Source organism: Somniosus microcephalus, chromosome 8 (genome assembly GCF_052327205.1).
Source record: "Somniosus microcephalus isolate GS21.2 chromosome 8, FLI_Smic_1.0, whole genome shotgun sequence".
Classification (NCBI taxonomy): domain Eukaryota; kingdom Metazoa; phylum Chordata; class Chondrichthyes; order Squaliformes; family Somniosidae; genus Somniosus; species Somniosus microcephalus.
The window spans coordinates 42,234,205-42,242,371 of NC_140994.1; the positions used below are offsets into that span (position 1 = coordinate 42,234,205).

At 43.4% G+C, this 8,167-nt stretch overlaps 1 protein-coding gene across 2 annotated transcripts in view; it reads right to left on the minus strand.

The window, feature by feature from the left end:
- The window catches only part of oat (ornithine aminotransferase), a 33,600-nt gene extending 25,854 nt beyond the window's left edge, over positions 1-7,746 (minus strand). Inside the window, exon 1 of one of the 2 annotated variants that reach the window (XM_085994621.1) lies at positions 7,619-7,746. The gene's annotated coding sequence lies outside the window, so the exon portion shown is untranslated. The remainder of the gene's footprint in view (positions 1-7,618) is intronic. The other variant, XM_085994622.1, reaches the window with a different exon arrangement.
- Between the last annotated feature and the right edge of the window lie 421 nt (positions 7,747-8,167).

Genomic DNA, 8,167 nt, shown 5'->3' on the forward strand with positions numbered 1-8,167 from the left:
ACCCCTTCCAAATGTCCCACAGAAGGCAAATTCAAAAGAATAAAGACCCAGCCTGTTCATCCTTTCCTGATAGATATAACCTCACATTGCTGGCATCATTCTCGTCAATCTTTTCTGCACCCTCTCCAGGGCCTGTATATCCTTTTTTATATAATGGTGACCAGAATTATACACAGTACTCCAAGTGTGGTCTAACCAAGGTTCAATACAATTTAGCATAACTTCTCTACTTTAATTCTATACCTCTAGAAATAAACCCTAAAATGGCCTCATTAACCTGCATCACTACTTTGTCAATTGCTCCTGTACCCCATTTAAGATTCTTATTTTCCAAGCAATGTGACCTCATTTTTCTTACCAAAATGTAATACCTCACGCATCTCTGCTGAAATTCATTTGCCAATTATATGCCCATTCTGCAAGTTTATTAATGTCTTCTTGTAATTTGTTGCAGTTGTCCTCAGTATTGACTATCCCCCCCAAAATTTGGGGTCATCTGCAAATTTAGAAGTTGTGTTTTTGATTCCAAAGTCTAAATTGTTAATATAAATTGTTAACAGTAGTCCCAGCACTTACCCTTGTGGGGCCCCACTTTCCACCTTCTACCAGAGAATAGCTACCCTTTACCCCTACCCTCAACTTTCTGCCTCTCAGCCAGCTAGCTATCCCTTCTGCTACTTGTCCTGACACTGCATGCTCTGACCTTATTCATTAGTCTATTATGTGGCACCTTATCAAAAGGTTTTTTGGAAATCTAGATAAATTACATCTGCATTACCCTGGTCTACTCTGTTACCTCTTCAAAGAATTCAATGAGGTTGGTCAAGCAAGACTTTCCCCTTTTGAAATCCATGCTGACTATTCATTATTGGACCTGAACATCAAATTTTCTACACATTTACCTGGTGGTCTGGGAGATACGGAGGCTTGCACTCCTGGGCCTCTCCTGGTAGAAATGTGTAGAGGCCCACGTATGCGGTTCGCAAGTGCCCCTGGGATCACATGGGCCAGCCCAACCAATGAAAGAATGGAATCCCCATTCATACTTGACAGTTCTGTATGTACAGAACTGTCAAAAGTATGAATGGAGATGACTTAAATACACAAACACATGAAATAAATTTTATATATATATATATATATATATATTATATATATATATAAATAAATAAAAATAAAATTAAAATGGCATTTAATTAAATATTTTAAACAAAAATGTAGTTGTTTTGACATTTTTTAAATATGTTTTAACAGGGCTAAAAATAAACTTACCTTATTGGACAGGGTTTTTAATGTACAGTAAACTCTGGCTAATCATCCGGAATTCTTTAATAACCAACAAAATAGATAACTGGTAATCATGTCGAATCCATCCAGCACTGGTTTTGCCGAGTCCGAGACTCCTGCGGTGGCCGAGTTAGTCAGTGGTTTTTATTTTTGTTTGTGTTAAAAATAACCTACCTCTGCTATCCAGAATTTTTCATCAACCGGCACCATCTGGTCCCGTAGGTGCCGGATAAGAAAGAGTTTACTGTATAAGTTTGATAAAATTTTATTTTTCTATTTTTTTTTTTAAAACTCTTATGCTGGTAAAAGTAGGCCTTATGCCTGCTTTTACCAGGCGTAAGAATTTCATGGCCTTTCAGCGGGCGGAAGTTGGGCAAATAGCGCAACTCTCCACCCGCAGAGGCCCTTTTCCCAGGGATGCAGAGGATCTGTCAAGAAGATTGACAGATCGCAAGTGCCAGGTTTCAGCGCATGTGCTTCGCATGCCTAAACCCAGCACTTGCGTGGCCCCTACGGGCACGTACACACCCGTCGGGGTCGTAAAAGACGGCTCATTATATTTTTGGTTTCTAGATGTTTTTCTATTTTCTCCTTTAGTGGGGATTTCATTATTTTTTCTACATAGGTATAAAGTTAACTATGCGCCAGTCCTCTGGCACTGCACCTTTTTCTAACGAATTATCAAATGTGTAATAGTGCCTCTGCTATCTCTTCTCTAGGTTCTCTTAAAATGCACTGATGCATTCCATCCGTACCAAGGGTTTTATCCTCCGAGTTTGATTAGTTTATTTAATAATTCTCCTCTTTATTTTAAATGTGGCTATATCATTTCTAATCTCATCTTCCGATATCATGTCCACCTGATCTGTTTCCATGGTAAACACTGAAACAAAGTAATTATTTAATATTTCTGCCATTTCACTATCACTGCCTGTGATTTTATCCCGTCCATCCCTTAGTGGCCCCATTCCCATCCTTTTTTTTTTTTTATTATGTGCCTATTTATTTGCGACGTGTATATACAGAGTTAATATGGGAATAAAGCTACGCCTGACTACATTAATGCTTGCTTCAGTGTCAGCAAAAGCTTGGAGCAGACAGTAGTCGGTGGTTAAGGAGCTCATATTTCTCCATATGATGCAATAGAGAGTAAACATTGCTCTGCTCGACAGGATTAGTCTGTACAGCCAAGTATGAATACTGTTGACGCAAGCACAGATGTACAAATATTTCCACAGATTGTTATATTACATACATAGGATATACGGCACAGAAACAGGCCATTCGGCCCAACCAATCCATGCTGGTGTTTATGCTCCACTCGAGCCTCCGCCAGTCTTTCCTCATCTAAATCTATCAGCATAACCCTCTATTCCCTTCTCCCAGATATGCTTGACTAGCTTCCCCTTCAATGCATCCATACCATTTACTTCAACCACTCCCTGTGGTAGTGAGTTCCACATTCTCACCACTCTTTGGGTAAAGTTTCTTCTGAATTCCCTATTGGACTTCTTGGTGACCATCTTATATTGATGGCCTCTAGTTATGCTCTTCCCCACAAGTGGAAACATTTTCTCTATCAAAACCTTTCATAATTAAAGACCTCTATTAGGTCACCCCTCAGCCTTCTTTTTGCAAAAGGGACCCAACCCAGCCTGTTAGTCCTTTCCTGATATGTACACCCTCACATTTCTGGTATCATCCTTGTAAATCATTTCTGCACCCTCTCCAGTGCCTCTATATCCTTTTTTAAATATGGCAACCATAACTGTACGCAGTACTCCAAGTGTGGTCTAACCAAGCTTCGATACAGGTTTAGCATGACTTCGCTACTTTTCAATTCTATACCTCTAGAAATAAACCCTAGTGCTTGGTTTGTTTTTTTATGGCCTTGCTAACCTGTGTCGCAACTTTTAGTGGTTTGTGTATTTGTACTGAGATTCTTTTGTTCCTCTACCCCACCTAGACTCACACCCTCCAAGTGATAAGTGACCTTCCTATTCTACCTACCAAAATGTAATACCTCAATTAACTGTGTTGAACTTCATGTGCTAATTATATGCCCATGCCGCAAGTTTATTAATGTCCTCCTGTAATTTGTTGCAGTCCTTCTCAGTATTAACTATCCCCCCCAATTTGGTGTCATCCGCAAATTTAGAAATTGTGTTTTTGATTCCAAGGTCTAAATCGTTAATATAAATTGCGAACAGTGGTCCCAGCACTGATCCTTGTGGAACACCACTAACCACCTTCTGCCACTCTGAATAGCTATCTTTTACCCCTACCCTCTGCTTTCTGTCTTGAAGCCAGCTAGCTATCCATTCTGCTACTTGTCCCCTGACTCCACATTCTCTGACTTTGTTCATCAGTCTGTTATGGGGTACCTTATCGAAGGCCTTTTGAAAATCTAGATAAATTACAGCTACTACATTACCATTGAATTTTTTGAAGAGGTAACTGAGAGTAGACAATGGGGTTGATCAAGCATGACTTTCCCTTTTGAAATCCATGCTGACTATTCATTACTATTATTGGTTTCTAGATGTTCTTCTATTTTCTCCTTTAGTAGGGATTCCATTATATATATGTATGTATGTAAAAATATGTATATTTTACTAGACAAACTAAACTGCTATAAAAAGGTAATTAACAGGAAGGCATTGAGGTATTTTCTGGTTTGCCGAGAAATTGAGTGGGCTTAGCGCCCATTTTGCGGCGCTAGAGGGCATTGCGCTGGACTTACAGCCGGTTTTGAAATTGACTAGGGCCCAACATCGGCGTTACACCGGTAACGCTGCGCCGGCACCGATGACATCATCGGTGTGCGCAGCGTCCCGGTTGCCGTGGTGACGGGCCCCAGCGCCGAAATTCAGTTGCGGCCGCCTCGCCCGTGGCAGCCGCAACTAAGACTCTGGCAACAGAGTCTTACACGACTTTGCGCCGGCGCATAAAGGTGGAGCGGCGGCCGGCCGCTTTCCCGCCTGCCCGCACCTCCCTCCCCGGACTCCCCCACCCCCCGCGGAACAGATGCTTCTCGGCTGCGAGCCCGGCACTTCCCCGAGGTGCCGGGCTCATTTTTGTGGCGATTTAACCGGCCAGCGGGCGGGTGCAGGCAGCTCCTCCTTAACTGAAGGAGGAGGCCTGCACTTCCCGAGCCTGCCGCACCGCATCGGGCGCCGCAGCGCCGGAATAGCGCTGCAATGCGGCGCGTAGCGCCAGTTTTCAGGCGCAAACAGCCATCAGTAGCGCCGGCAGCCGTTTGGGCGCGGCGCTACTGAATTTTTGGCGCGCACAGCGCGACTTAGCACCGGCGCTAAATTTCCGGCGTTAAGCCCCGGCGCAGCGCAAACTCAATTTCTAGGCCTGTATGTTTAACCCTGATACAAAGTAGACCATTTATGCCTTTCTTACTACTGCAGCTTTACATCAAGCTAATTAGAACATGCTCCTAGATGTGAAGTTTTAAAATATCACTCTTGCTAACCACAATTAAGGTTCTGACAAATGGTTTATTCTATATAAAGTATCTGTTTTATTTTGTGGTCCACCCTATTGAAAACTTTAGACAGCAAAATTTAGATTTGCATGTTAAACTATACTTGATCCTAAACTTTATCATTCCATTTCAAATAAGAACATCCAAAGTGACCTACAAATATTCAACATTTTGCAACCAATGCAATGCTGGGCTATTGGTTCATCAGAATGTCTTGTTTTAATTGAAACTTGAACAATCCAGGGCCAGATTGAAAGGCAAGTTACAACTACTATCCTTTAGTAACTCTCCCCCACCTTCCACCACCCTAAATAAACTAAATTCTGCATTACATGCATACAACTATGGAGACTAAAATAAACAGCATCCATATTATTTAAACTAGATTATAATATTATAAGCAAGTCACGGACCTGAATTGTTAACTGTTTCTCTCTCCGCAGATGCTGCCTGATCTGCTGAGTGTTTCCAGCATTTTGTTTTTATTTATAATATAAAGTTTTCATTCCATCACTTGGGCACAAGAATTAAAATCAACACCATCACATCAAACACATTGCATCTAAATATTATCTTTCGTGAAAACAGTTGCTTTTGATTACTCTGCTTTATTGATTTACTAGCTGGGGGGGGCCGGCGTTGCCAGGGCAGTTTAGAGGGCCGCGCGGTTGACGGCCAGCCGCTGCCCCGCTCGGTGTCTCGGGCCGAGCGGTTGTCAGGCCCGGCCCGAGTGACCCCAACTCACCTCCCGCTCCGGCGGGCCGCCGCAGCTGGTAAAAACAGGGGGAAAAAAATGGCAGCAACGTTTCGGGAGGCTGCAGGATTAGGTCCCGCCCGCGACGCACCGATTGGTCAACCATCAGGTCACTGAACTGTAGGATTGGTCAACCATCACGTCACTCAACGCTAATGAGCGGTAGGATTGGTCAACCGCTAATGAGCGGATTTTTGAACGTTTTTTGTATACTGTCCGAACAATTTTTGTCTGACCAGAAAGTAAATACGCTATGACACTCCCCTGATCATCAGCTTTCTTTTGGTATAACAAAAGTTATAGAGCGTACCTACACATGAGTGTATAGCAGACAGAACTATCCTTTTATATAGATAGAAAGAAGAGAGATAGAATTATGTTTTCTAAGTGAGTACATCTAAACAGAACCACCCAATACTTGTCAAACAGTGATTGGCTGTCTTCACAACCAAATCACTAAGTAAAAGTTGCCAATTGGTGAGCAAGGTCTGACCCCTTCAACACTCCCGCCAAAAAGGACAACATTACAAAATTACTGTCGGGCGCATGCCAACCTTCAAACAAGCTAGAGATCATTTTGCCTGTAATGCCGAGATTTAGATTTATTCTCTGTTTGCCACTGGAAACAGTACAGGTATAGCTTCATCAAGTTTCAAGTAATTCAGGACATTTAACCCCATGATTTGTTATTGTTCACCTTCAGTACAGGTGTGAGCTCATGGTTAGAGGGCAACTTTCCATGTGTTTCAACAAGGGGATAAAAGCTTGTAATAGTCAAAGAGCTGCACAGTATGATTTAAAATAGTCTCCTTCCAATTCTGCATTTGGGATTCAATCCACCGCAACGAAGAATGAAGACATCGTCTTAAAAATGACGTTAGATAATCTGTACAAAACCATTGCATTCGTGGTAACAAAGTTGGAGCGGCTGAATAATTTTAATTGGTTTGGTATTTTCAAAACTAACATTATTAGGGACTCTAAGCCCAAAACGATTACTTTGAGCTTAACCAGTGAAAAATTATCTAACCACAATCTTAAACCTTTTAGACTATTTTCAAATTATGTTTCATTAATGAATTGGATTTATCACATTAATAAAGAACTTGCAGTCAAAATATTCTTCATTTAAAAATATCTAAATAAGTTAGCACCTTCCTCAAAACCAAAATAACCAATGAAACAAAAAAGGGCATTTCAGTAACCAGAGTTAAAACAGCTGTCCATTTAAAAATTGACAAAACTCAGATTGCATTAAACTGTGGGAGATCTTGCAGCCAATCCAACTATGTTTCACATGCACCCGAGCATTCCCCAAATGGCCAGCAGTAGGTGGAGCGCAGCCAAGTCTAGCACGTATTTTGTAACAAATATTTTTAGTAGTTGAGCAGCTGAGGGGGGCAAGTACTGTGCAGACCAATCAACAGCTTCCTGCATAATTTATAAAACTTGCGATCTGAAACCTGCATTTCAGATGCAGCTATGCTCATTTTGGTTTAATATGTTCCAACGTTTAAAAAGAGTTAACCATTACATGGGTTTGCGATCTCGCATACTTAACATTTCTCAGCGCTGCATGATCTTTATCCATCCCAACTTACCCTAAAGTAAATCAAAATACCTCCCGAACTCACTACTGAAAGCATCCGTATCCACAGATTTAAAATAAACTGCACACCCTGGCTTTCCCCAGCTGGTTGGTACAACAGAAATCGCCAACACAGGTCCCTGCCGCCCACGTTAACCGGTTCTGCTCTATCCGATTTTATTCTCTATATAAATTGACACGTCGACCGGTCCCCTGCATGGGCTGGAGTCCCACTCGCACAGAGAGCGGAAGCCACTCGCTGAATAAAGGAGAATCAGCCAATCCCAGTGGGCCACCCCTTCTGCACGGCGGGCGGACAGGCAACCGAGCAATACGGCAGCACAGGCCCGGCAGACTCAGAACTGCCGCTAACCAACCAACCAAGGCGAGTTACAATTAACCGGCCCGGTGCGGTCCGACTCCAGGTGCAACTCCACCAGAAGCCCGGCTGCCGGCTCTGTCCCGATCGGTGCTGTGCCCGGCTCCTCCTCACCGTCACTCGCTGCTTCCTTTTCCTCTTCTGCTGCTTCCGAACCCAGGAGCTGGACCGCGCGCGTTCGCGCGCCGCAACCGTTTAAATAGCCGCGTGTAGGGGCCACGTGATGGGCCTCGCGTCACCGCGTGCGCTGCCGATTGAAGTTATGGAGCTGCGTCACCAACTGCCTCGGTGGCACAGGGTCAAGTGGCGAGGGGATGGTCGTCGTTGACGCACTGACTTGCTTCATACAGAATCAAAAAGCTAACACCCCTCCCCAAATGTTCTCACTGTAAAATTTAAAACAGCTTGTGCCATTTTGGGTAAGCTGGTCAATTTTTTGCAGGTATGCTGAGGACACCCAGCTCTAACCTCACCACCACCTCTATGCTGAGGACACCCAGCTCTAACCTCACCACCACCTCTTTCGACCCTTCCGCTGTTTCTGATTTGTCACATTGCTTATCCGACATCCAGATGAGCAGAAGTTTCCTCCAGCTAAATATTGGGACGGCTGAAGCCATTGTTTTGGGTCCCCACCGCAAACTCCGTTCCCCAGCCACCAGC